This window comes from Polypterus senegalus, chromosome 3 (genome assembly GCF_016835505.1).
Source record: "Polypterus senegalus isolate Bchr_013 chromosome 3, ASM1683550v1, whole genome shotgun sequence".
In the NCBI taxonomy this organism is placed as follows: domain Eukaryota; kingdom Metazoa; phylum Chordata; class Cladistia; order Polypteriformes; family Polypteridae; genus Polypterus; species Polypterus senegalus.
In genome coordinates, this window is record NC_053156.1 from 253,662,907 (window position 1) to 253,680,782 (window position 17,876).

The window sequence follows — 17,876 nt, forward strand, 5'->3', positions numbered from 1 at the left end:
TAGTAATGAAGCAGCAACACTTGTAAAATGAGGTGACGGATGGAATTAGACCAACACCTAAGCCCTACAGTATTTCCTACCACCAACAGCTGAATATTAACAAAACACACCAGAAGAATGTCAAAGTAGATTAAAAAATATAAGCAACAAATATGAATATGACTATTTACAAACAGAGCAAAAAAAGGTTATGACAAACACACAAAACAAATGGAAAATGATGATGTGTACAGTCCCAAAAAAGTATTTTTTCTATGTAATGGGTGTGAATCCTGAAGTTCAAACAACAGTTAATGGAAGGAAAGATGTGGTGGTATAATAATATTCTTTACTAGGGGTTCGCCCTCTGCTCGCTTCGCTTGCCATCCGCCCGGCCTGCGCTACGCACCAGCCACTTCGTGTCTCTTCCAGTCATGTTGTGAAGAGGGGAGCTGAACGCACCCCAAAGAGATGTGGTCGCTCCTCCAAAACCCCCTGTTAAATGGTGATACAATGGGAAACAAATACAGTTTTTTTTTAGTTTTTTTAAATTTTATTTTACCTCCTCTTGGCTTGATCAGCTACTGGCTTGCTGCTGCCATGATCCGTGATCTGCATGTCACGCGGCGCTTTGAACATTTAAAAGCCTGTACAGCAGCTGTCCTACTCATTGTCTTTTATTTCTGGCCCTGGGCATGGTTAAATCTCTTGGCACAAAGTCTTGTCTCGAGGGATGTGAGTTCTTGATATTTTTTAGCTTATAATTTAAAAACAGAATAAGAATCTGAAACTCTAATAACATCACATTAAAGTTCAATAAATTCTGAAAAGAATAATATCAAACATATATATGTAGGTTTTAAAATAAGCCTGATTTACTGTAAAGTGTGACAAAAACATGACAAATCTTTGCACAAAATAGTTGAACTTTTAGGCTTAGGATTATATATATATACTGTATATATATCACCTCTTCCACAAAGAGCAACTGCAGACACAGAGAGATAGAACAGCACATTGCAGCAGACAGGAATGGAAAAAAATTACCCACCACTGTCCCTATATCTGATGTGTGTATCACCACTGTCCCTATATCTGTGCAAAATCCTCCTTTGCTGTGGAACTTCAGTTCATAAAGAGTCTTTTGGGTCAAAAAGTCCAGCCACATCCTTCTCTTCTGGTTTTATAAGTACAGTGCTTTTAACAACACAATACAATTCTCACAAGCCTGTCCATGCAAACCTGTTTAAAGACACAGACCCCATACTGTATTTACAAACCATCTGAGCTAGCATTGATGTTACTAAAATTTAATAGTCACCAAACAGGAAATACTATACAAAAATGAAAACCCCTTATGTTGCTACTTAATCTATCCAAGGAAGAAGGACAGGCAATTCCTGAGGTGAATAATGATCAAACTCTACCTTGTGTCATTTGATATCTATTCCAAAGGCACCCTCACAAGCTAGGTTAGACCAAAGAAAAACTAAGAAGTAATGAGTCTGTTCTGGCATCATTAGATGCAGTGTGGAATCCAACAATGCCTGTTAATTTGTCACAGGGCATGCTGAGGCACACATCCATCCTCATCTTGGGAAAAAAAAATTTATATATATATATAGTTTTTATTTTGACTTTCGGATGAAAGTGGTACAATGTGTGGAGTACAAGTCCAAGGAGGTTATGCTCAGGCATTACAATGCACTGGTGAGGCCTCATCTTGAGTACTGTGTGCAGTTTTGGTCTCCAGGCTGCAAAAAGGTCATAGCAGCGCTAGAAAAGGCAATTAGTTTCAACTCTTTATAAACCATATATTGACCATTAGGTATTATTAACTATTTATAGAATATCCATTAGTTCTCTGTCTTAGTCATATGGCTTACCCATCATTAAGCTCAGTTAATGTTCAGATTTCATTTCTTGCTGGTCACCTGCCTTTTAGGACTCCAATTGCAATGGTCATTCCACAATCTATGGCTTCATTGTGTATTAAAATAAAATTTAATCTTGTATGTAAACAGAATCTCTTTGCATTAAAAGAGTTAGGCTCATTGAAAACAGCGATGTATAATCTTTGGCCACACTTCAGTTTTTTTTTTCTTCTTAAAAAAAAGGTTCCACTGTTTGCAGCCTACATACACCATGGATATCCTTCCATTATAAAAGGACTGTCATTTGTTTTTTAGTTTGACTTTAGTCCTGTACAAACTAAAATCTCTTGCAGTTCTGGCCCTCACCAACATCTCTTTCACAAAATAAAATATATTTTAAAAAATGCTAATTCAAGAACAGGGGCTTATCCACTATGAAACAAATGAAGCTTAAACTTCAGGGCCCCTAATTCTGAAAGGACCCCAGAAGCAACTGTTGTCCACATAGCTAAAAAATTTGCATGTCTACTATATGAAAAGAGTTTTTTTTTAATAATAATATCATTAAGTAATGAATCAATCATTTAATATTTAATATTAATTAATTCAGTCTGTCCTGTGTAGAGAAAAATAATGATCACCTTATGTATTTAACTGTTATTTATTATTCAGTACTGGCAATAATGTTAGTAAAGTTCACTTTGAAAGGTGATTTAAAATTCTTTCATGTTGCATTACTTCTAAGTTCTGTGGAAGGACTTTGGAAAGATGTCATCCAAGTTGATTATTAAGTGTTCTACTGTGTGGGGTATGTGCTTCAGTGTGCAGTCTGGCATTCCTTATCAGTATTGTCCAGCATCTGACAAGATATTATATACCTTTCCATGAAAGAGGGATTGTTAACAAGATTAGAACAGCCTGCATGCATACTGACATTTAGCTAAATTATCTGGCACTTGGTAACTGGTTCATTCACCAGCTTTTCTGGATTGTCTACAAAACTGGAAAAATAGTAAAACAAAGGAGGCATTGAGGCTTAAGATGCAATTATAGTAAAGTTATTGATCTCTGAATATTCATTTTTGTTTCTTATAAATTCTGTTAATTAGTGAAAATAGGATTTCCGATAATCATGACTCTTTCAAAGCAGTGACTTCAAAATTTAGGACCTGCTGGTTGACTCTGTTTAACTTAAATGGTGAACAGACTAATACATCTAGATTCAACATTTTCAAGGTGATGTTTGTGAAACATAATGATATGGGAATGTCAAAGCTTTCCAGCAGCCCCAAGGTGAGTAATATTATAATAATTTTAAAGTATGCCTGGCAACAACATTCATTTTGATATAATTTAATGTAGTGTTTCCAAGATTGTGTGATGAGGATGAAAGTTTTATTGTAGTGTTTCCAAGAGTGTTTCATGAGGCTGAAGAAAAAGTTTTGTGTTTTTTGTGCTCTGCCCTGTTATAACTAACTGTGTTCACATGCATAGAGGTAAGTCTTCAATTACCAGTGTACCCCAGTTAACATACCATCAGACATTCAGCTAACCACACAGAAAAAAACAAATTAAAAAACCAACAGGACCAGCTTTGAGTCTGCCTCTCATTTTTAACTGGCAGCCAGTTAAGAAAACACGACGTTATTAAAAACAAACAATGCAGCTCTTTATGACTAAGGCTAAAAGAAAAAAACTAAGGGTTGTCAATCTTAATAAGTGAGTTAACTGAAATGAGGCACACAAATAATGCTTAATCCATGATTGCTTCAGCAGCCATAATTGGCTTTTAATTAAGAAACTGGGTTGGAACAAAAACTTGCAGCCACCCCAGCCTTCCCGGATTGGACCCCTACTCTGCATTTCTTCAACAAGTATTTAGAGGTGATTGACAAATTGTGAGGACTTATTAGGTTGCACAGCTCATAATACATAAAAGCCATTTATTTTGAGAATTAATGACTGACTTTTAAGTGAAGCTGTAATTTGTATTTCTGTCATATCTAACATACACTATATAGCTATGCATGATCTCTTCTCCTGTCACTCATACTTTAAAAATGAATGAAGCCCTCCTGATTAATGTAGGTGGAATGAATGAAAAATATACACTAAGTTGGCGGGTGCACAGAATGGATCAGGCAGTGGTGATTAGGATATTTTTCACTTTCTATCATGGGACATGACTTCTGCACCTGTCTTTCCATTATCTAGACCTTCAGAGTGTGAGGGCCAGGGTAATAAAGTCTCTTTTAAGATAAACTGACATTATCTGAGTGAGATGCTACAGGAACTTGGACGTAAACAGGAAAACACAAATGAACAAAAACGGTGCCAGAATTTTCAGAACTAAGCTGAAATGTTTAAATTGCCCAGTTTTTGGCACAATGTCTGAACACATCCGCAGGGGATAGGATGAGTGACACAAGTGATAACAAGGTAGGGAGAAGGGCAGGGGCATGTTGGGAAACGGGAGTCTTGCTTAAATCCCTCTGGTAAAAAGAACACTTCACATTTGGAGATACTTTGAACAGAAAATTTGAGTGGCAAGTGACATGTAGATAAAAATAGGTCTTCTTTAGAGAACTAAATCTTCTAACCAAACTAATACCGGGAGTGTTTACAGTTGACAGAGTGTTGACAGTCAGCAAACTATTTATATTGATACTAGAATATCACCTTAACTACTTATTAATCATGGACAGTGGTGACATTTTGCATTTTGATTAGCACATTCAAGAATGAATTTTGCTGTTCTCTGCATACGTGTCAATAATAGGTATTTACTTTCTTAAATTATTCCTAATATCTCTAACGGGTTGTCAATTTCCACCTGTTATCTCATTCAAAGGCTCTAAAACACAGATGGGTTTTACCTGAAAACAGCCTCAAAATGGCACACTACTGTGGCTGTAGGGTCTATAAGAATTTATTAAGAATTTATTAAGAATCTTCTTATAGCAAATATTTTGACTATTCTGTCAAAGCCAGACAAGGTGTGTGATCGAGACACATTCCCTTCAACGACAAGCTAAATTAAAAAGTCACATGCAGAGCAGACTGACTAGCTAAGACAATCTTAAACTAATTCTGCCTATAACAATAAACAATATTAAATTGAAAAATTCACTTATAAGATTATAATAACGTCACAGAAAATTAAAAGGTATTTAAATTCTCTTTTTACTCTGCTGTACTAATAATGTTACAGATATAATTGATCACTTTGCCAAAGTGGTATTGAAATATTAACATGAAATGACAGGATGGATATAAGGTATAAAGTGGAATTAATGGCACTGTAGTCAGAATATTATTAAACTTTCTAAAGATTTTTTGAGTGGCAAAATAAATTATGCATTGATGCTAAAAGAGGAAGATTTACGTTCCAGTTAATTAGATAATGGAATGTAATGAAGTTTGAATCTGCAGTGGAGGTTGGGAGGATGTCAGTTTCAACACAAAGATATTTCATCTTAAAATCTTTTTAGCAGTTTATTATTAAAACCACCTGTATTTATTGTGGCTGCACTCTTCAGCTCACTAGTTTGACATTGAGGATAGTAGATATTCAAAAGTTGAGTACTGTTGTTCACATTTATTTTGAATTATTATTGCTCAGTTTGGCAGTTGAGACTTTATCAAAATATTTATCAGAAAGCTAATTTAGTCATATGTCAAACGCTAGTCATTAAAACTGAAAGATCTAATGAACTGTAATGAATCCCTGAAGTGCAAAAATGCTGTTTTGATGAGGTCTCAATGGAAATCACTAGCACTCTGTCTTTTTTTCCATATACAACTGTTATCCCCAAGCATTTATTATATTGATTAGCAATGGTGATTACAATGCTATTTTTCATCAGTTAAAAAACAAGCACTTGTTAGGGGAAGTGCTAAAAGAACACAGAAATCAAATGGAACAGCTGGCAGCTGGCTGGTGTGTATGTGTGATTCATTAAAGTCCACTGTAAACAGCTTAATTGGAAAGCAGACATGTGCATTTCTTATATAAAACAGGTGACATGTCAACAGTTGCCGCTGCAGTCTTTTAGCGTTAAAATTGTTACGCCTGTATATATATTTTTCTATAAATATAAAATATTTCAGGATGAATAATCTTATAGATTGCATTACAAAATTCAAATACAGTCGATACATAAATATTCCGACTCTTTCACTTTTGACACACCTGAGATGTTTGGTGGTTAGAACTCCTTCTTCTGAGTTTCTTTTTTTTTTTTTTTTATAATTTTATTGATTTTATTGAAATCACACAACATTCCATACAAATAGATAAATTTTACAAAAATAGGATCGAAAACAATCAACCCCCGCCCCTGAGAAATAGAGCATATAAGTAAATAGATAAATTAATAAGTGAATAAAGATAAATGGAGAAGAAAAGAAACAATAGGGAGAGAATCTGCTTTCTCAGTGCTTTAAATGCTTATTCTAAAATGTTATTGATTTGATCCTGCCAGGTTTTGAAAAATTTCTGCACAGATCCTCTAAGTGAGAATTTGATTTTTTTCCAATTTCAATTAATATATAACATCAGTTACCCACTGACTTAAAAGAGTTAGGATTCTTCCAGTTGAGCAAGATAAGTCTGTGTGCCAGTAATGTAGTAAAGACAATCACAGTTTGTTTGTCCTTCTCCACTTTAAGCCCATCTGGAAGAACCCCAAACACAGCTGTTAATGGGTTAGGAGGGATTGTGACACCAAGGCTATATGAAAGGCGTTTAAAGATTTTGGTCCAGAATGATGTTAATTTGCGGCAGGTCCAGAACATGTGACCCAATGAGGCTGGAACTTGATTGCAGCGTTCGCAGGTTGGATCTTGCCCTGGAAACATTTTGGACAGAATTTCTGCAATATATAAAACCATTTTACAGTCCCTCCCTTTCAAAAGATTCAAGAGGACAATGGGAAAAGGATCTCACACTCAATATCTCAGAAAAGTAATGGAAGGCGGCAATGCAGAGAATTCACTCGAACTCCATATGCGCAAAGCATACAATTATTCAATTCAAAATTATATATCGAGCACATCTGTCTCGTTTAAAATTGTCCAAGACTCCTTCACTTTCTGCAGATTTATTTCTGTCATAGATTTCATTTCAAATGGGTACATTTGCCACTTTTGACCATCAATCTACACTCAATAACCCATAATGACAAAGTGAAAACATGTTTTCAGAAATATTTTCAAATTTATTACAAATGAACTTGAATTCCTACAATTAAGTAAATATTCAGACTCTTTGCTGTGGCTCTCCAAATTGTGGTCGGGTGCATTCTATATGCTTTAATTATCATGAGTCCTGAACTTGATTGGACTCTAGCTATGGCAAAATGAATTGTCTGGAAATCGTCAAGAAAGCCAAACATCTGTGTATAGAAGGTCCCACAATTCATCCTGCATGCTAGAACAAAAATGAGGCCATGAAGTCCAGGGATCTCTCTGTAGAACTTTGTGATCAAATTGTGGTGAGGCATAGGTCAAGATAAGGAGATAAAGCCATTTTTAAAGCTTGGAGTGTTTCCTGGAGCACAGCAGCCTCAACAATTGTGAAAAGGAAGAAGTTTGAAACCACCAGAACTCTTCCTAGAATGCCAAATGACATTTAAAGCACTCTGAGAGTAGGAGGAAAAAGATTCTCTGATCTGACAAAAACTGTACTCATTGTGCAAAACTCATAGCATTATGTCTGGCAAAGACCGAGCCATGTTCATCACCTATTTAATATACATAGTGTGATGGACAGCTGGGGCTCTTGCCCAACTGGGAAGCCTGAAGGTTGGAAGGACCAGGAGAGAGACAATGGCTCCTCCAGGACACAAGGTAGCCCCTTTGGTTTGCATCGGGCCGTGGGATTGCAGAGCCCATGCAGCACTTTCGCCACACCTGGGAGTGCTGCTGGAAGCTAATAGAGGCGCATCTGGAGCATTTCCGGGTGCAGTATAAAAAGGGCCACCTCACTCCATTCAGCGGGTCGGAATCAGGAGGCAGAGCACAGAGCTTGCGACTAGGGGAGTTAGGGTGGCAGAGGAATAGAAAGGAAGAGAAAAAGAAGGAACTGAGCAATAGTAATTGTGGCTTATTTGAGCATTTAGTGCTGTATAAATGAAAATAAATAAAAAGTGAGTGTTTTTGGGACTCGTGAGTCTGCGTGTCGGTCTGTGTTGGGGTGGATTTTACCACAATAGATAAGGTAAAAACAAGGTGGTGGTAACATAACTCTAAGAAGGTACTTCTCAGGGACAGGGAGACTGGTCAGAACTGAAGGAAGAATGAATACAGCCAAATATACAGAGGTCCTTGAAGAAACCCTGCTCCAGAGTGAAGGCAACCACAAAATGGAGCAACGGTTCGTCTTTCAGCATGACAATGACCCGAAGCCTAGAGTCAAGACAACAATGAATAGCTTTATGACAAATCTCTGACTGTTCTAAACTCACCCAACCAAAACCCAAACTGAATCCCCATAGAACACCTGTGGAGAGACCTGTAGATGGCAGCTTACAGACGCTTCCCATCCAGTCTAACAGAGCTTAAAAGGGTCAGCTAGGAAGAATGGAGTAAACCGCTCCAATTCCAGTTCTGCAAACCTTGTAAAGATTTACCCAAGTAAACATGAAGCTGTAATTGCTTCCAAAGAGGCTTCTAAAAAGTCCTGAATAAAGAGTCCAAATATTTATATGAATGAAATTTTTTCATTTTTTAATATATTTCCAAATTTATAAGAAAGCATGTTTTCACTTTGTCATTATGGATTATGGAGTGTAGATTGATAGGCAAAAACTGTAAATAAATCTATTTAAAATTAAATCTACAACATAATTAAGTGTGCAGACAATGAATGGGCTGAAAATTTTCTAAATCCATTGTTAGATCTCTGAATTTAGTCACCAAACGTCTAAAGCAGGTTAATTGCTTACTTAATTAAACACATTGTTTTCCTGTCACTGTATTTGCTCTCATTTTGAGCGCACTATGTCTGTTTTACTTGAGTATAACATTTAGCAAAGGTGTGCCATGCATGCATTAGGTCTGCAAAGCTTGCATGTAAAGATTGTGCTCTCAGATGTCTATCTTTACATTTTTAAAGTTGCTTTCAATTAATCAAGTATTTACTCTTCTTTTTAATACAGTGGTTTTGGTGCTTGCATCCTCTGAATTTCATTGAGCACTTATAAGAATCTATTACATAAATTAACAAAAAAGTCCTAACAAATGAGTCAACTCTGGTTATTTGTATTTTTTGTCTCTTTTTAGACTGTCACTTCCTGGTGTAAAAAATCCATATTACATTTGTAATGCAGAAAAAAAAATATGTGATTTGAAATAGCAAAAAAAACACATCTGTCAAGTGATTGTTTAGAAGTTACATCAAACAGCTAATAGGAAGTCCTATGGATAGAGCATAATAAGACTTTCTTATCCTGTTTATATGAGGAAGGCTACTGTGAAAAGATGTTTAAATGTAATCTAGGAGGCAATATTGAATGTGCTACCAATCCACTGCATTTTAACACTAGAATTACCAGAGCCTACGAAAAAACTCGTAATTCCGTCCCACCTTAAATCGCTTCTTAAATCCCTTCACACCTCTCCGCCAGCGTCCTTTGTCTTCTAAATGTGCTGATAAAGAGAAGCTTGGAGCAGCCGGCTATTCCATCCCCCCACCAATTTAGAACGTGCACGAACTTCTCTCAGCTCATGCCTTGATTGAGTATCTGGGAGTTTTAGAGTGGAAATAATAGATCGTTGTTTGGAACACACGCATTTCATGTCTGTTCCGTTTCTACAGTAATCTGTGTCAACACATTGTTAAAACAGAAACGTTTTTTATATTCTAGTAGTAGATGACAAAATATAGGCATAAACTATATAATGTATGAAGCCTGAAGTCCAAATAGCAAAGAAACATTTTCACAAGAATAACACAATTGCGCTTTTATTCAAAAATATAACTGTAGAAACAAAAGCCGCCTTTAACATGCGACATTGACAGCAGTTTGTTGTAATTGCCTCGTGGTTCAAGAGACTCAGCCCCCGCTTGGGAATCAAGAGGTCACGAGTTCGATCCTGCAACCCTCCGTTTTGAGAAGTAAACTGCTCTTAGTCTTACTGTTTTAGAATAAAAGCATACATTTGATTTCAGTCTGTAACAGCCGGTGCAATTTATGATCCTCGTAAAGGTTAGCTTTTTTTTTTAATTCACTTTTCATTCTCTCAGTCGCGTTCAGAATCAATCCATACAACCCCATCTGACACGGCTGTTTTCACTAAAGACGCTATAGCTCTGCAGTGTACCACGATGCATACTAACGCCAATACCCACAAATCCTCCCCCCCATCCCCGGGTTCTGACACACAAACGCTGGCGAAGCTGCCTTCTTCGATCTCACCGTCACTTGCTTTTCTTTTTATTCAGTTTTATTGAGTGTTCCTGCCAGTCCCGCATGTTGCTGTATGTTGTTTCTTTTGTACTCCAGGACATGCAGAGGAAAGAATGGTAAAGACCAGTAACTTCGCGCTATATGCAATCATCAGACACTCCCCATCTGCCCGTGTCGCTCAAACACAGGAACATATATTGGTGTAAAAGTATAACAAAAGTGCACTTTTATTCAAGTGCACTTTTTCCATCGCCTTTTCCTGTAAGAAGCAATGTACACACTTCTCTCTATGCTGTGGTTTCTATTACACACCTGAAAGAAAGAGACAATACATGTGAAAATATCCAGCATACAGCAACATGCGGGACTGGCAGGAACACTCAATAAAACTGAATAAAAAGAAAATCAAGTGACGGTGAGATACGAAGAAGGCAGCTTCGCCACGCCTGTGTGTCAGAACCGGTGGGGGCGTTAGTATGCATCGTGGTACAACGCAGAGCTATAGCGTCTGTATTCTGTTTCTTTTGTACTCCAGGGCACGCAGAGGAGAGAATAGTAAAGAGCAGTAAGTTCGGCGCTATATGCAATCATCAGACACTCCCCATCTGCCCGTTGTTTTGTTATACTTTTCAATACTTTTATACTGCTCAAACGGGCATGCTCAAAAATACACGTGTAATGCCACGAAAAGTGCACGCAGACACTTCATTTCGCAAACAAAACAAGTGCACTTTTATTCAAAACTACCTGTATAACCAAGAAAAAGAAAGCAAGTTACAGTAGGCGATTGATACGACAGCTTGCATGGTGCAATGCTAAGAAGTGCAGATTTTCATTCCGTGCTATATAAAATCATCACATTCAAATATTAACAGTTCCCACACACCCAAGGACCGTCCTTCCTACATTTACGACACGTGTACTTGTTGCCGTGTACACACCTCTCTGTGCTATGGTTTCTATTACACTGAATGAGCACCTGACACTGTACTTTCTTCCCTGGGGGAAGGTCCCGCATCAGAGAATTTCCAGTTCCTGCATAAATTCACACCCGATCTGACGCTGTTCGCTTTCAAATAATATTGCATTAGTGCGATTATATTTTCACATATATTGTCTCTTTCTTTCAGGTGTGTAATAGAAACCACAGCATAGAGAGAAGTGTGTACATTGCTTCTTACAGGAAAAGGCGATGGAAAAAGTGCACTTGAATAAAAGTGCACTTTTGTTATACTTTTACACCAATATATGTTCCTGTGTTTGAACGACACGGGCAGATGGGGAGTGTCTGATGATTGCATATAGCGCCAAGTTACTGCTCTTTACCATTCTTTCCTCTGCATGTCCTGGAGTACAAAAGAAACAGCATACAGCAACATGCGGGACTGGCAGGAACACTCAATAAAACTGAATAAAAAGAAAAGCAAGTGACGGTGAGATCGAAGAAGGCAGCTTCGCCAGCGTTTGTGTGTCAGAACCGGGTGGGGAGGGGTATTGCGTTAGTATGCATCGTGGTACACTGCAGAGCTATAGCGCGTCTTTAGTGAAAACAGCCGTGTCAGATGGGGTTGTATGGATTGATTCTGAAGCGACTGAGAGAATGAAAAGTGAATAAAAAATAAAAAAAAAGCTAACCTTTACAAGGATCATAAATTGCACCGGCTGTTACAGACTGAAATCAAATGTATGCTTTTATTCTAAAACAGTAAGACTAAGAGCAGTTTACTTCTCAAAACGGAGGGTCGCAGGATCGAACTCATGACCTCTTGATTCCCAAGCGGGAGCTGAGTCTGTTGAACCACGAAGACAGTTACAATGAAGTGGTGTCAATGTCGCATGTTTAGGTGGCTTTTTGTTTCTGCAGTTATATTTTGAATAAAAGCAATTGTGTTATTCTTGTGAAAATGTTTCTTTGCTATTTGGACTTCAGGCTTCATACATTATATAGTTTATGCCTACATTTTGTCATCTACTACTAGAATATAAAAAACGTTTCTGTTTTAACAATGTGTTGACACAGATTACTGTAGAAACGGAACAGACATGAAATGCGTGTGTTCCAAACAAAGATCTATTATTTCCACTCTAAAACTCCACTTCACTCCCAGATACTCAATCAAGGCATGAGCTGAGAGAAGTTCGTGCACGTTCTAAATTGGTGGGGGGATGGAATAGCCGGCTGCTCCAAGCTTCTCTTTATCAGCACATTTAGAAGACAAAGGACGCTGGCAGAGAGGTGTGAAGGGATTTAAGAAGCGATTTAAGGTGGGACGGAATTACGAGTTTTTTCGTAGGCTCTGGTAATTCTAGTGTTAAACAATATGTGTCATTCTACTCTGTACTATACTTTTAAAATACAACTTTGTCACTCTTTGTGGCACTGTGGTAGTGCTGTTGCGTCTCAGTAAGGAGACCAAGGTTTGCATCCTGGATCTTCCCTGTGTGGAGTTTGCAATGTTCTCCCCATGTCTGTGTGGGTTTGCTGAGTGCTCCAGTTTCCTTCCATAATTCAAATACATGCAGGTTAGATGGAATGGCAATATTAAATTGGCCCTAGTGTGTTTTGGTGTCTTTGCATGTGTATGTGTGTGTGTGCGTTCTCCCTGCAATGGACTTGCACCCTGCCAAGGGTTTGTTCCTGCCTTGCACTCTATGTTCATTGGAATAGGCTCCAGCAGACCCCTGTGACCCCGTTCAGGACTAAGCAGGTTAGAAAATTACTGACTTTGTCACTCTTTCTTCTTCCTCTTTTTTATGTTATTATTCTTTCCTCATAAAAAATATCAAAACAAAGGTGCAGGCTACAAAAACCACAAGCCAAAGCAGCACTTCACCCAAGTCGGGCTCCATGGAGTAGGCCTTACCAGTGGCATCCTGGTCCGAAGCTCAAAAAAGCATTTACATTTCAAAATGTCCTCTAAGAAAGAGTGGAGAATGGTTTAAAAACATCTGGCCCAAATTAAAAACAAAACAAAGTTATTTATATTCAAGAAAGCAGTGGATAATTTAAAATAGAATTAAAAGAATCAAGGCTGAAATAAAAAGGTTTAGCCTTAAAACAAATAAATCAAAAAAATGTTGAAGCCAATAAAGGTAGCTTAAATTAAAGCAGAGATCTGAAGCCAGGAAATCCAATCATGGAAAATCAAAAACTAGGAATCTGAAAAAAAAGTTTAAGGGAATATTGTGGACAAAATGAAATTAATAAAATATTGTAAAATGAGGCAACTAATAAAGAAATTGAGAATGAAATATGAGCATAAATAAATAAATGCATCACAAAGTATGTTTTTTGTTGCCTATTTATTTATTTAATTGTGTATGCAATATTCCTCTAAATCCTCTAAATTTGTGAATGCAGATACACTGAGAACTATGTACACTCACGACACATGACTGGTTAGAGCGTCAAAAAGTTTTTGAACAAGGTATTTTAAATTCCATGTTTATGGTAACCCATGTGAAACTCACACAAAGTCTTCTTAATAATTTGGAGACCTGGTAATGCACTGAGAGTACCATACAACATGCAACTTTATATATGTGGCTGAGTTGCTCTTATATGCTTAACAACTCTGTGAAACAAACAAAACAGAGTTATCAAAGAGAAGGGGGGGTCAAGATGACCTCTTCTGGATAAATTAGCTAAATCAACATGCTTTATTTGATAAAATTCCAAACGATTAAAAGGCAGCAATTCTACCTTGTATTTTTACTTACAGAGTATAAAATTCAGTAGTAAGTGTACTCTTATTTTTATAGCTTTCCAAACCACCAAACATTAAATATGTTCTCAGAAGTTCAACAGTATGCTACTATTGCCGAGCAGTGGGAGTGAATAATGAATCAAATTTATACTTTGAAAACAAAGTGCAAAGTTAGACTTAAATTTTTTAAGTTCAAAAAGAGAGAATAGCTGAAAGGTAAATTCAGATATCCCATAAAACAGGCACCATTCCTCATTAAATTGTATCGATTGTACAGTTATAAAAGTAACTTGTTAAAAAAAGCAAGTTAGACTAGGGAATACTTTGCTGCATTATTAATGTATCAACAGCATGGCAAAGGGAAAGGACAATAGTTATAGCCAGCAAGGTCACTGACAAATTAATTTAAAATGCATTCCCTTTGGACCTCTCTGAAACTTGAATTTCTGATAAAGTGTGAAGTCTTTGTTTCACAAACTCCACATGAAGACAGTGATGACAGAGTTAAACATGTATTAAAACATGTTTCAGTTAGCTATAATAAAATGCACGCAATAAAAGTTATCATTCAATCATTTTCCAAAGCTGCTTATTCCATTTCAGTGTTCTTGAGACTACAACATTACATACATACTTAACATTAGAATACTTCAGTTTAGAAAAGCCCACCTTCTTGGATTTGATTTTTCACAAGTTCAAACTAGAGACTTCTTCCTCCTCCTCTTCATCTTTTCCCACTTATATGTGGGGTTGATGTGCCTGATCCACCTCCTCCCCACTCAAGGCTTTTTCCTTCAGGTTTTAGCTATAGACATTTACTGAATGTTATTTTTTTCCACCTGAATGTATTCACATTGTCTTCATTCTCTGCTTATCTATAATAGAAATTTCCTCCCAACCCATATTATGTCATATATTTAGGGCTGAAAAACTCATTTAATTGCTCCTTTTTTATGGAATTTGTTACTCCATCACTCATGTATTTAGTTATTCATTTTTCCACTTTCTTTTTAAAGTTCAGCTGCTGTTAAGACTGCTTAAAATTAGGTTCTGGACAATTTAATTGTCAGCTGTTTATCTCCCTTTTATTCCTTTTCAAAGAAACAGGCTTACGCTAAAGTCAAGTTCATCCTGTGTAATATTGAGTAGGTTCTCATGTGGAAGAAACCAGCTGCACTGTCACGTAGACAGATGAATCAGGGAGCACTATAGTAGTCAATCAACTTGGCAACAAGAAGAGCAGAACAAATGCTTTGGGGATTTAGGGCTGGAACTGAGCATCTTTCTACATTCACCTCCACTGTTCCTTTCCTTAACAAGCTCTCTCTGTTGTCTATATGTTTTTTTTCTTGTGGCACACTTTACACCACTGGTAACCTTTAAGGTTGCAGAGAATACCAAGCAAAGTGGATTGGCAGATAATCTTGAATCCATTGAATCATTACAGATGGACTTGGGCAGCATACAAGCTTGGGCAGACTTGTGACAGATGAAATTTAATGTAATTAAAAGTAAAGCAGGACATGTAGGAAGTAAAAATGTTAAGTTTGAATACACAAAGCGAGGTCTGAAAATCGAAAGTACAGGTAGTCATCGACTTACAACCACGTTCAATTCATACAGACCAGTCGTACGTAGATCTAGATGTAAAATGGACTAGTTTAAATATTCAAACCTGACCGTATGTATAGTACTGAATAGTAAATTCCTTAAGTCATATTGTTTGTTTTATATCCTTTTTAATCATTATTTTCGGCACATTGTGTAGATTTTCTATCTCTTTTTTGTGTGAATTATTTTTTTATTCTGCTATTTTGTGGGTAGCACGGTGGCGCAGTGGGCAGCGCTGCTGCCTCGCAGTTAGGAGACCCGGGTTCGCTTCCCTGGTCCTCCCTGCGTGGAGTTTGCATGCTCTCCCCGTGTCTGCGTGGGTTTCCTCCAGGTGCTCCGGTTTCCTCCCACAGTCCAAAGACATGCAGGTTAGGTGCATTGGTGATTCTAAAATTGTCCCTAGTGTGTGCTTGGTGTGTGTGTGTGCGCCCTGCCCAGGGTTTGTTTCCTGCCTTGCGTCCTGTGTTGGCTGGGATTGGCTGCAGCAGACCCCCATGACCCTGTAGTTAGGATATCGCGGGATGGATAATGGATGGATGCTATTTTGTTTTGTTATTACTGTTGCTTTAACAGCTTCATGAATTCCTTCTTTGCCTGTGCTATTTTATGTCATCAGGGAGAGCCTCTCCCAATGTTCATTGTTTTAACTGTGAGAGGAGGAATTATACCAGCAGTGTTTGAGCCGTCATAGGATTTCTGTTTTAACATTTTAGCCTGTTAATAGTAAACATTAACAGATAAAGGAGTTCAGTGAGGTTTCATGAATCAACACACAGAAGCACAGCAGTACAGTGCTGTGGTGAGCACCAGTTACAATGGGATAACGTAAGTCACATGTGAATGCATTTGCTTTCTTTCCTCGCTCTTATTGCTTGATCATCCTCATTTGTATGTCGAGATCAATTGCCTTTTTTCTGCAATTGTAAGACAAATGTAACTGAACATACTCAAAACCATTGCAGGTAATAAACTGAGATCGAGAAGAATGAGTAACGGCATATGGATCTGGCGTGGCAAAAACTGTCATTTGCCAATGAGACGCTGTAGTGGTAATAATTCGAATGGTTGTAAGACACACAGGTCATAAGTTGACAACAACCTGTACACCTTATGAGAAGGATTTAGGAGTCATAGTGGACTTGACACTATCAACTTCCAGGCAGTGTTCAGAAGCTATTAAGAAGGCTAACTGAATGTTAGGTTATATAGCGCCCTGATGTGTAGAGTACATAACCAAGGAGGTTATGCTTAAAATGTATAACGTGCTGGTGAGGCCTCATTTGGAGTACTGCATGCAGTTTTGGTCTCCAGTCTACAACACAAGACAAAGCAGCACTGGAAAAAGTCCAGAGAAGAATGACTAGGCTGATTCCTGGGCTACAGGGGATGAATTATGAGGTAAATGAGTTCTTCAAGGACACAGGGACACAGCTGGAAATATTTTAAGAGTTTTTAGTGATGAGTGAACTCCACTGTCTTCACTTTGCCTCGAGTTCAGAGAAATCATGGAAATTTCCGCCAATATAGCCAAACTATGGGAAAGCACTAACTGTACTAGATTTGACTAGATTATAATGAAGCATCCCTAATAACTAGGGAAACATCTGCCAACTATACTGGACCAATTATTGTGGCCAAAAAGTGACCTGAGCTATGCGGCAGCAGTGCCAACCACTACACCATTGCACCTCAGTGACATCAAAGGAAAAAGAACACAGTCAGAGATGCATAAACATATATTTTGTCAAAACCAAGCAGAAATGCCAAAGTCGTAGTCATAAAAATAGGTAGGTCTTTTAAAGGCAGAAAATTCAAAGTGGTGTATCACTGGCTCGTTCTGTTTTTTGAAGTCACACTGAAGGCTCTCCAAACTGTCTGTGCTAATGCATTGCACTGTTTCTTCTGTCTAAAACATAGAAAAGTCTTGTAAATAGTAATAAATCTTTTGCTATCATTATTCCATAGAGTCTCCTGTGTTGGGGGTTAGGGTTAGGGTCAGGCACCTTCAAGGTTTGTTTTGTATCTCCACTTGGCTAATTATGCATGCATTGGGCACACACCTCCATCTCTCATATTGACGTGGAACTCAAAGTTCGACCTTCACAGTTGGCGACAGACAGAGATAACTTGTTATTTACTTGTTATGGGATGTGTTATTATGAATGAAGTGTACAGTTTAGTAGTAATTGGCTGCTTCCCAATCCCAAACCCTTTTTTTTATTTGTAAAGCAGCATTTTTGGTAACATTTAGAGAACTGTAATTGCACAGTTAGAGTAACAAGTACATAAATTAC